The sequence below is a fragment of the Bison bison genome, unplaced genomic scaffold (genome assembly GCF_000754665.1).
Source record: "Bison bison bison isolate TAMUID 2011002044 unplaced genomic scaffold, Bison_UMD1.0 scf7180017864304, whole genome shotgun sequence".
Lineage (NCBI taxonomy): Eukaryota > Metazoa > Chordata > Mammalia > Artiodactyla > Bovidae > Bison > Bison bison.
Window position 1 is genome coordinate 1,839,389 of NW_011494876.1, and position 12,022 is coordinate 1,851,410.

Genomic DNA, 12,022 nt, shown 5'->3' on the forward strand with positions numbered 1-12,022 from the left:
GGGAGGGATTGTGGGCAGGAGGAGAAGGGGATGACAGAGGATGAGATGGCTGGATGGCATCACTGACTCGATGGACGTGAGTCTGAGTGAACTCCGGGAGTTGGTGATGGAGAGGGAGGCCTGGCATGCTGAGGTTCATGGGGTCGCAAAGAGTCGGACACGAATGAGTGACTGAACTGAACTGAACTGAATGATTAGTGAGACTTCCCTGGTGGCTCAGATTGGTAAAGCATCTGCCTACAATGAGGGCAGACCTAGGTTCAATCCCTGGGTCGGGAAGATCTCCTGGAGAAGGGAATGGCAACCCACTCCAGTATTCTTTCTGCACCGCGCCCCGCCCCCCACCCCGCCACCGAAAAAAAGCGGCCCTGCTTATTTAACTTATATGCAGAGTACATCATGAGAAACGCTGGGCTGGAAGAAGCACAAGCTGGAATCAAGATTGCTGGGAGAAATATCAATAACCTCAGATATGCAGATGACACCACCCTTATGGTAGAAAGTGAAGAGGATCTAAAAAGCCTCTTGATGAAAGTGAAAGTGGAGAGTGAAAAAGTTGGCTTAAAGCTAAACATTCAGAAAACTAAGATCATGGCATCTGGTCCCATCACTTCATGGGAAATAGATGAGGAAACAGTGGAGACAGTGTTGGACTTTATTTTTCTGGGCTCCAAAATCACTGCAGATGGTGATTGAGGCCATGAAATTAAAAGACCCTTACTCCTTGGAAGGAAAGTTATGATCAACCTAGATAGCATATTCAAAAGCAGAGACATTCCTTTGCCAACAAAGGTCTGTCTAGTCAAGGCTATGGTTTTTCCAGTGGTCATGTATGGATGTGAGAGTTGGACTGTGAAGAAACCTGAGTGCTGAAGAATTGATGCTTTTGAACTGTGGTGCTGGAGAAGACTCTTGAGAGTCCCTTGGACTGCAAGGAGATCCAACCAGTCCATCCTAAAGGAGATCAGTCCTGGGTGTTCACTGGAAGGACTGATGTTGAAGCTGAAACTCCAATACTTTGGCCACCTGATGTGAAGAGTTGACTCATTGGAAAAGACCCTGATGCTGGGAGGGATTGTGGGCAGGAGGAGAAGGGGATGACAGAGGATGAGACGGCTGGATGGCATCACCGACTCGATGGACATGAGTCTGAGTGAACTCCGGGAGTTGGTGATGGACAGGGAGGCCTGGCATGCTGAGGTTCATGGGGTCGCAAAGAGTCGGACATGAGTGAGTGACTGAACTGAACTGAATGATTAGTGACATTGAACATCTTTTCATGTGTTTATTGATTATTTGCATATCTTCTTTGGAGAAGTGCCTACTCAAATCTTTTGCTCTACTTCAAGTCAACATTTTGTTTGTCATATGTGGTTCAGTTTTAGGAATTCTATATAGATCCTGCACACTAATCCCTTATCAAATATATGATTTGCTAATATTTCCTCCCATTTTAAGGGTTGATTTTTATTCTGTTGACAATGTCTTTTGACATACAAAATTATCTACTCTTCATGAATTCCAGTTTATTTTTTCAGTTGCTACCTTTACTTTACATGTTATAACCAAGAAATCATTGCCAAATCTAATACCATGATGCTTTTGTCCTATGTTTTCTTGACAAATGTTTATAGTCTTAGGTCTTTGATCCATTTTTGAGGTTTTTTTTTTTTTTAATGTGGTGTAGGGTCCAGTTTCATTCTCTTGGTTGTGGACACTCAGGTTTGCCAGCACCACTTGTTTAGAAGCCTGTCTTTTCTCTACTGAATGATCTTGGCACCCTTATCGGAAAATAAATGCAAATAGTTTTTAAGCTAAGTTTGTCATGCAGTAGTATGATTTTGTAAATGCCATTGCCATTGCTCAGTAAGACTGAATTACCTTCTGTTATCTATCTTTGTAGGCTTTTAAATTCCCATGTTATTTTTTCAAAGAACGTAGCTCTGCAATTCCTAGTTTCAGATCTGAAGTGTTGTTTTCTCATCTCAGTCCCATCTCTTGACTATATCATCCACCTCTCTTTAGCTTCACTGTCATCACGCAGTCCATGCCACCACCGTCTCTTGCCAGACAACCTGTAATAGCTTCCCAACTGGTCTTGTCAGTCTAGGCTCTTACTATTTTCTTTGAAATGCAAATTCCATAAATCCACTGCTCATGATATTTCAATGGCTCCTCTTTGCTCTTACAGTAAGCACCGAATTTGTTAGGGCGGCTGTCTGTTACCGTAGTTCTGACCATCCTCTCCTCTCCAGCTTTACTTTGTACCATGCTTTTGCTCTTATCATCAAGCAGGTCTTTTAGTTCCCTTCTTCCGCAAGTGCCTTGCACGTGCGGTTTCTCTGCCAGCATCACTCTCCAGACCACTCCCTGTTCCTGTTATCTAAAGAACCCCTGTCCTTCCATCAAATCGCCGCTGATTTCATTAGCTCCCAACAGAAAAATTCCCCGTCCTCCTTGCAGACAAATAACATTATAGCATCTCAAAGCACCCTGAGTCTTTACTTCATAATACTCTTCCTTGTAATTTTATGTTTATGGATGCAAATTCTCTGGTGGGGGTTTCCATGCACCACTGGGCCATTAGCTCCATAAGGAAAAGAATTGTGTCTATCTTTTGCCCCCAGGACCTTGCACAATGTCCAGCTCATAGAAAGCAGGACACTCAGCATTCAACTTATCTGACCTCTCTAGAAGCAGGTGCCCTTATTTGACCAATTGTCTCAGCTCAGGGGGAGGTAGTCAAGGGCAGATCTCTGAGGGATTCAAGAGTCAGGTTAGCATTAAGAAGAGCCTTCTGAGTGTAAATGTTGATGTCTCGGAGCCCCGGTATTTATGGTTTCTCCTTTATTTGGTCTAGACACAAGACATTCCTCCATCTCCTTTGGGTACTGCTATTTCCTTGTTTAGGAGTTTAATTAAACCTGCTCCTAACATGTTGGGGGGAGGAGCGGTGTCTGGTTTATGGCTTTGAGGGAAATGTTAACTGTGCATAGCTTTGCAGCGATAGGATTTACTGTGTGTATAATACTCAGATGGATTTGCATGGGCCTCCATTAGCCCAGTCCCCACTTCAAACTGTCTCCCTGGCTATCTGTCTCCCAAAGGATCTAAGGGTAGAAAGTAGAAAACAACAAACAAACAGAGATAAGACTTCTCCATGAGCAGTGACATCTTTTCCAGGCAAGCCTCTTATCCTAGCAACCACTGGGGCATGTTGAGGGGATACTATTAATAATAATGAAAATAGTAGTAATAATCACAATAATTATTATGCTATTTTAGCACTTACTGAGCTTTTGTTATATGCCAAGTGCTTTGCCGGCATTATCTAACTTAATATTTCCCAACACCCTAGGAGGGACTCCACTCCATTTTATCCGGGAGTAAACTAAAATTTAGAGAAATGAAGGTCTTTCCTCAGGACCACATATGAAGCAACAGGTGGTGAAGGGATTCGAAACTGGGTGGATGATCTTCCAGTCCCATTGCTCTTGACCACTGTTTTATCTTCGCTTTTTCATTACTTAGTCATCCCTTTAGTAAATCTTTTCTTTTTAGGCATTTATTGTATGATGGACACTAGGGGTTCAAAGCAAGATAAGTTATAATGATCCAGTCCCTGGAGAAGTTCAGCACCCGGGATGGAGGGGTATATAGCATCTTCCTCCCTTCCTTGCTGACACTAACAGAACACTTACTGGGAACCAGCTCTGAGCTAAGCCCTGTGATAGTCTCAGAATTCTCCCCAGGTAGGTGCTGTTATCATACCCTTTCTACAGATAAGATGAAGGCCCGAGAGAAAGTACTCAAGGGCTCACCAAGAGAAAGTGACTGGCTGGGACATGACTTCAGCTTTATTTGGCTTCGTTAAATGTCTGTGCCTGTCCCTACAAAACTGAATTACAGAAATGTGGAGAATGCACATACAAGAGAAGCTGCAGTACACTTTGAGAGTTCAGGGTAGGATGTGCTTAATTAGGTCTAGAGAAGCTAGAGGAGACTTCCTGAAGAATACTAAATCTAGAGAGGAAGAAAATGTAGATTGTTCGGGGTAGCTGTCCTTTCTGCCTTCCTGATTAAATATATTCCTCATCTGGCAATGAGTGAGGTTGGAAGGGAAGTGAAAGCCAACAGGGAGGCACTCCTAGAAGGCATATTTGTGTTCAACGTATAGAACTTTCTGATAATTATTCCAGACTAAGAGTAGGATTGATTGTTTGAGAAGTGGTGAGTCCCCCATTATGGAGGCTTGAAGGTGGCCTGGGTCTACATGGGGAGATTCAGGTACTAGATTAATAGTCAGATGAAGTCAAGGATATCCAATTTGGTTGTGCATAAGAATTGACGGGTGATTTGAAATACCAGTCCTTGTGTCTTCCATCTACATATTCTGATTCAGTGGATCAGGACAAGGTCTCAGGCTTCAGCATTTTAAACAAACTCCCCAGGTAATGTTGAAGGACCTGGTCATGGTGAAGGCACACTGCCACAAGTGGGCTCTGCTGCTGCTGCTGCTAAGTCACTTCAGTCGGGTCCGACTCTGTGTGACCCCATAAACACTGAGGTTCTCTGAGCAGTGTTTCCTAGCATGTATCTCACAGACCATTCAATCTGTAACAGGAGTTGACAAACATTTTCTTTCAAACAACAGATAGCGAAGGATTTCGACCTTTTAGGCCATAGGGTATCTGTCACTACTCAAATTACTGTGTAGTGTAAAAGCAGCCATAATATATAAATGAATGTATGTGGCTGTGTTCTCACAAAATTTTATTTACAAACATATGTAATAGGTCAGATTTGGCTATGGGCTGTAGTTTGCTGACCCTTGACCTATAAAAATTAGTGCTATATAAAAATGAGTTTGTGAAAGTATACAAGCTATATACTTTTCATGAGAAATCTTGGTGCCTTGGTAGCATCTTTAAAGTTCTGAGAAAGCCTGAGAAGTAAAGAGACTTGTTTAGTTTTGGTTGACTCAGAATTTTTCAAATTCATTTTACCAAAGAACCTCCTTACCATATATAACACTGCTATCCTCTTAGAACTGGAGTTTCAGAGAACACACTTTGAGAAATACTTATTCACACTTTACAAGTAGACAAGATACAATTTGGGTAGACTGTCCTCTGAGAGGTTAGGAAGAAATTTTCCCTAGAATGTGTGCTTCACCCAGATCACTGTTGTCTAAATTGAACCCATGTAAGGCAGTGTCCTTGACTTAGGGTGCCATATACAGATTAAAATGTACATGGGTTAATTGGTTCCTTCCTCGGGAAGGTGGTTTTGAAAGCAAGTGATGGAGCAGAAGAATGGAATTATTTGGACAAGATCAAAGAAAAGACATCTTGGAAAGGAAGGAGCAGATAGGGGAATAAATAGTTATAATAAGAATTATTAAATACTTGCTGTATATCTACCACTATACTGAGGCCTTTATCTAGATCCGTGGTTCTCACAGAAGCAATTTTGCCTCCCATGGGACCTTTGACAACAGAGACATTTCTGATTGTCAGGTCTGGGGGCATAGGGTATTGCACTAGCGTCTGCTGGGGGGCCAGGGATGCTGCTAAATGTCCCACAATGCACCACACAGCCTCACCTGTACCCCTAGCAAGGAATTGTGCAGCCCCGGATTTTCATAATGCCTCTTTTGAGAAGCTCTGACCTAGATCATCTCATTTCTTATCTAACTTTGTGAGGTACTGGTATTATTTGTGCTTTTAAGACATGAAGACACCAAGGCAAAGACTTTCTCTAGTTAACAACAGTGTGTGCCCACTCGTAAAAGCTTACGTTCAGTTGACTGTGGCAAAAACAGTTTTCACTTCCATGGCCACATAGCCCATGACTTTAAGAGGTCTTTCCATAGATCCTTCATGTCACCAACCCCTTTCCCTACCCCCATTCCCTTTCATTTGCTGCTCTTGATACCTTAGTAACATTCAACTTTATCCATCCTCTGAACATATATCTCTGGCAACCACTGAAACACTCCTTATTTAAGTGTTAAATGGCCGGCCGGCCTGTTTATGTTCAGTTAGGTTTGTAACACCAGGCAAATTATTTTGACCTGTTGGTTTTGGTTTCTGTAAATGGAAATGATAACAGCACATGCCCTTCCTACTTTGATTCTATTTGATTTAAACATCAGCTATTGGACTCTGTTTGAAACATGGGGTATCCAAAGAATGCACAACCCCCCAGGGAGAGCATGCTGAGTGAATGGGATCTTTAAGGAGGAAGTAAATTCTTTTTTTTTTTTTTTAATAAGCCTGCCCAGCTCCAGTTTTTCTAGCAGTCTGCAAGCATGCTGCAGAGTGTGTGAGTGGGCTTAAGAGGGTCTGGACAATATCACCAAAGGGCAGTTCTTAGCCTGATATTTGGTCTGGGGATAAGGAAGGCTAGAAGTACTTGCATGGCAGCACAATACAACGTTGAAAGTTAACCTAAACAGAATTCTGGGGTGAACGTGACAGAAAGCTGTGAAGAGACATTCTCAGGGCCCAGCACTATGAGTTATCCTCCTCTCTGTAATGAAGAAACATGGATCCCTTGTGCTTTATTTTCATCACTGCTAATTTGAACAATCAATTTCAGACAATCCATGAATAAGGAGGTTGTTTCTGGGAAGATGATACCCCATGGATTGTCATTAAGCACTGAAACCAATACTCAGAAAATAAAAATAATGCAATGGCAGGAACATTCATGATGACGCATCATAGTGACAAGGTCTGAATATGGCAGAGTTGCAAACTTTGGGCCTAGAAGACTGGCTTTCCCTTTATTCTCTCTCATCTTCTGCTCCTCTCAGAGATGTCAGCTCTTTTTTTCTCTTTCCATTGTACTGACTCTGGCTTTTCAATTATTTCACAGTAAAAGAAGATACTTCTAGAATTGGAAATTACAGAGATGCCACAATTGTAATGAAATTTCTTTTCAGAGTCTCAGATCCTCCTGGGTACTAGTGACTGTCAAACACTGTGCCCTTGGTACTCACAAATACCAGGAGTTAAAGAGTGTAATAAGAAATGTCCCATAAATGGTCATTCCACATCTTCCTAACCATTAATAAAATAAATATTGTGATGTCAGTTGGTTTGAGGACATCAGATTGGGGGGAAGAACAGGGGACATGAGGGCACATGCCCAAGGAGACTCATGGAGGGTGACCAGCATGTCTGAAGGAAAAAGTGAGGTTGTTCAATTATTTCATAGCAAGAGATATGTCATATTTTATGGATATTTGTAATAAGTTGTATTTTCCTGCCAGTATTCTTGGGCTTCCCTTGTGGCTCAGCTGGTAAAGAATCCACATGCAATGCAGGAGACCTGGATTTGATCCCTGGGTTGGGAAGATCCCCTGGAGAGGGGAAAGGCTACCCACTCCAGTATTCTGGCCTGGAGAAGTCCATAGTTCATGTATAGTTCATGGAGTCGCAAAGAGTTGGACACAAATGAGCGACTTTCACTTTCACATTTTCCTTGACTACTAAATCCCATTCCTTTTTTGCTTTCCTTAAGCCTTTTCTTTATAGTTTATTGAACAGCAATAAGGGAAGTACAAAGACCTATAATTTGGAAGAGATAAAACTTGAGATTTGTATCTTGGCTCTGCCTCTAATTACCTGAGTGGTTGTGGGCCAGTCACTTAGTTCTTCTAGGTCTTAGTTTTTTTAACAGCTCAAATAAGGGCTTCCCTCATGGCTCAGCAGGTAAAGAATCCACATGCAATGCACAAGAGTCTGGAGATGCAGGTTTGATCCCTGGGTTGGGAAGATCCCCAGGTTGGGAAGATCCTGTGGAGAAGGAAATAGCAATCCATTCCAGTATTCTTGCCTGGAAAATCCCATAGATAGAAGAGCCTGGTGGACTACTGTCCATGGGGTTGCAAAAGAGCAGGACATCGCAGCACGAAAACAAGCAAGGAAATGTTACTTATCTCATTGGATTCTTTTGTGAAATAAAGGAAATGATGTATGTTAAGTGCCTAGAATAAACTAGGCACTCAAAAATGATAACTGTTATTCTCAGTCAAATAGAAGTGAAATTATATTGATGCTCCAATGAAATAGCTCTGTTAAAATACTTAGCTGCTTCTCATGAAGAAGAACGGCTCCTTGTACCTGGTAATGAGCAGCAGACATAAGTGATTAGAATTTCAGTTTGTCATTTTTTTCTTGATAGACCTCTGATCATTCGAAGTTGGAAGATATAGTGCAAAAGGAAAAAAGAAAGAAAGACCTCAGGAGTCCCACAGTAATAGATTTACAAGAATTTAAATTTGATTGTAAATAAACTATTGCTAAAAGAATTCTTGTAAACACAGGGTTAACAGTCCTTAGGAGGCTAGTTGATCTGTTTCATGTTATCATTTCTTGGTTCCTTAAACTCAGTGACTCAAACTGGGCTGCCCTCTTAGCCTGGGAAATCCCTAAAGCGGAAACTGGGGGTGGGAAGGAGGCGAAAGAGCCCCTTTGTGATTTTCTCAAAATGAATCACCAGTGATTAGAGCCAATTCAATTTTGGATTCGTTCAACTAAGTCACCTTGAAAAGTGGAAGCACCTTTGCCTTTCCCTTTTCCTTTCTTTGTTCTCCAGCCAGCCAGAACCCCCTGGGTCCACCACACGCCCTCACCTCTTACACAAAGACCTTCAGAACTGGGAAGTCTCAGCAGCCTCCCTGGGGAAGAACCCTTTGCAACGCCCCTCCCCCTCCATTTCCACCCTCCAGTCTTTTCTGGCAGGTGCTGGTTGACTCAGTTTTCCATCTGGGCAATTTTGGAGTTTTGCTTTTCCTCTCTTTCAGTAACCCTGTTGTTGTTCAGTCTCTCAGCCATGTCTGACTCTTTGCGACCCCATGGATTGCAGCATGCCAGGCTTCCCTGTCCTTCACTATCTCCTGGAGCTTGCTCAGACACATGTCCATTGAGTTGGTGATGCCATCCAACCTTGTCACCCTCTGTTGCCTCCTTCTCCTCCTGCCCTCATGAGTTGGCTCTTTGCATCAGGTGGCCAAAGTATTGGAACTTCAGCTTCAGCATCAGTCCTTCCAATGAATAATCAAGGTTGATTTCCTTTAGAAAAATGCAGTTAGCTAGCTCCTTATTCACTGGAGTTAGTAAATGTCTGGGTAGGTAAAACTACTCCTCGTGGTGAAGAGACTCTGAAAGTCCTTGGTTGATTGTATTAAAGGCAGCGGAGGCTCTTTGCACATGTCTAAGTAGACTCTCGTGCTGGCTAGAACACTCAGGAAGATGACAGAAGCAAACAAAGGCATCTGGTGGGATTAGATTGGGATAGGCTTCCAGAATCGTCTATTACGACCACTTAGGGATGTGGTGGAGGGAGAGTAGCGATGATTTTCCTTCCCTTCTTCCTACTTTCCCTCTGTTTCATTGAGTAGACGAAATTGTGTTTGAAGGAGGGTAAAAATGATACTGGGACAGAATTTTTTTTTTCCTGAAACACAATTTTAATATTCAGTCCTGCATGATTTGATTCAGCCAACCGTGCCTGAGCCTCAACTCTGGGAGGCAGGCACCTGGCATACAGGTCCCGTCCCTGCCTTCCTGGAGCTGCCTCCAAGGAAGGAAGATGCCTATGCTAAAAAAACAACTGCCTTTTCCATCCTAATCAAGACATTGTGAAATCATGGGTCTGATGTGTTAGCTACACTGTTACAAATGCACATTAAAATAAATGAATGAGCAGATGAACCTGTTCCTCCATGTACCACATATCCAGTGCACCTCACATATGCTCAGTGGCGGGTAGACCACCTATGGGGAATCAATGCTGTACAATGCACTGCAGGTAGGTACATGACAGAGGTCTCTGCAGAGGCTGTGTGCAAAATCAGGAAGGAGGAGCGAGGCAAGAAAGATAGAAAACGGGGGACAGAGAACTTCTCTGCAGATTCTGGGCTGAGATTCAAAACATAAATGGAAATCTGCTAGGGAGTCCGGGGGAAAGGGGACTTCAGACAGAAGGAGCAGAGTGCGCTAAAGTTAAACTACTAGGGAAAGGAGTAAAAAATTGATGCATTCATTCAACAAACGTTTAATTTCAAACCACATGTCTGTTTGCTAGTTTTCTGCAAGGTTTATTCTGGAAGGATCCACCAGGAAATGTGATAAATGGTGTTGCTCACAATCTAGTCATACAGGCAATAGGCACATATGCAGATACAGGTATCCAGAGACAAGCATCCTTAGAGAGTATACGATCAAGGACCAAAATAGCAGCGCTGATAAATTACTGTGAGGTCTGCAGATAGCACTGGCTGAGAAAGGCTTCCTGAAAGTGAGGGACTGGGAAGAATAGGGTAAATTTGGAGAATGGAGGAAACAGTTCAGATAGGAGAAATAGGTCAGGAGGGGCAACTGCAGTTACAGGGACAGATCTAACCTGTCTCCACCCCTCGACCTCTAGACTGAAGGTGGGCACAGCTGTCATCCAGGTTCTTAACCCAGTGCCCTGGATAGATGTTAAAGGCTCTGTGACTCCCCAGACATGGATGCAAATAATTTTTGAATTCATGTCTGCATTTTTCAGGGGAAAGTATTTCTGATTTTTATCTGATGCTCCAAAGAGTAACACGCAGTTGCTCAGGGGTTTCTGCAAATCTATTCTAATGTGCCTTTATTATGTTGTTTTTTTAAATCTTGCTCTTTTTTTCTTTACAAAGAGAATCCAGCTGTCACAGACTTGAAGGGAAGCAACATTTCTCAGAGTGATTAGATTAATTTGCCCAAGGTCCCTTGGTTGAAGTGCCTCCCCAGTGAGATTAGACTCTAAGGCCCACCATGCACTTAACCACCACGATACACTGTTCACTCTCACTCCCCATGGAGCAAATCTGCTCAGGTCCCTGGTGGGCAATGTCACCTCCACTGCAAGGGCTTCTGATACTCTCAGCTTGTGAAACAGCCCTCTGAGCGATAGGCCCTGGTCACTGACCTTGGCTTGAGTGTTAATTTTTTCCTTTTGACACCTGATTTTACTAATCATCATACTCTACTTATAAGAGCCAGTCCTTTGGAAACTGTGGAAAGCAAGCATGCTTTAAATACCTTCAGTACAGCCTATCTTTTTAAGGCAATATTTCATTGCAGTAGCTACATATGAACCTTTATGTTCAAAAATAGCCATTTTAAAATCACCACTTAAAATCCATATGCTTGCAAATGCACTGCTTACACATAATTTTTAAATTAATTATTCTTCTTCTACTTTTATTACACAAAAGTAGAGAAATTATAACCAAGCCCCATGTTCCTATCTTCTTTCATTTATGAACTCATGAGCACTCCTGTTTCCTCTTAGCCCCACCACTCTCTGTTGCCACCTGGGATTATTTTGAAGCAAATTCATCATATTATATAATTTCACCCTTAAATATTTCAGCATTATTCAGAATTTAAAATAGACTCTTATAAATAGTATAGGCCACTTGCTCAGTCATGGAAAAATCTTACACTATACAGTGGCATGAGAAAGGATTTTATTTACATAGGGCTTCTCTGGAACATTTTTGTCTGATAATTTCTGTTGGTTGAAGGTCTCTTTGATAATGAAGTCTGTCGCACTTTCGAGAATCATTGTTGCTGTGAAGTATAGTTTTAGTTAAGTCAGTTCAGCAAATATAGATAGTTCTGCTATAAGGCATGTTTTGAACACATGGATTTGTTTCAGTGCCATTGATATATTAGGGAATAATTTAGGTATAATCAAATTTCATGTGAGCTTATGCATGATTTGAAAGTGGAAGTGTTCATCGCTCAGTCATGTCCAGCTCTTTGCGACGCCATGGACTATAGCCCGACAGGTTCCTCTGTCCATGGAATTCTCCAGGCAAGAATACTGAAGTGGGTAGCCATGCCCTTCTCCAGGGGAATTTTCCAGATCCAGGGGTCAAACAGAGGTGTCCCACATTACAAGCAGATTCTTGACCATCTGAGCCACCAAGGAAGCCCCTATGCATGATTTCGTCCCCACAAAACACTTGAAGAAC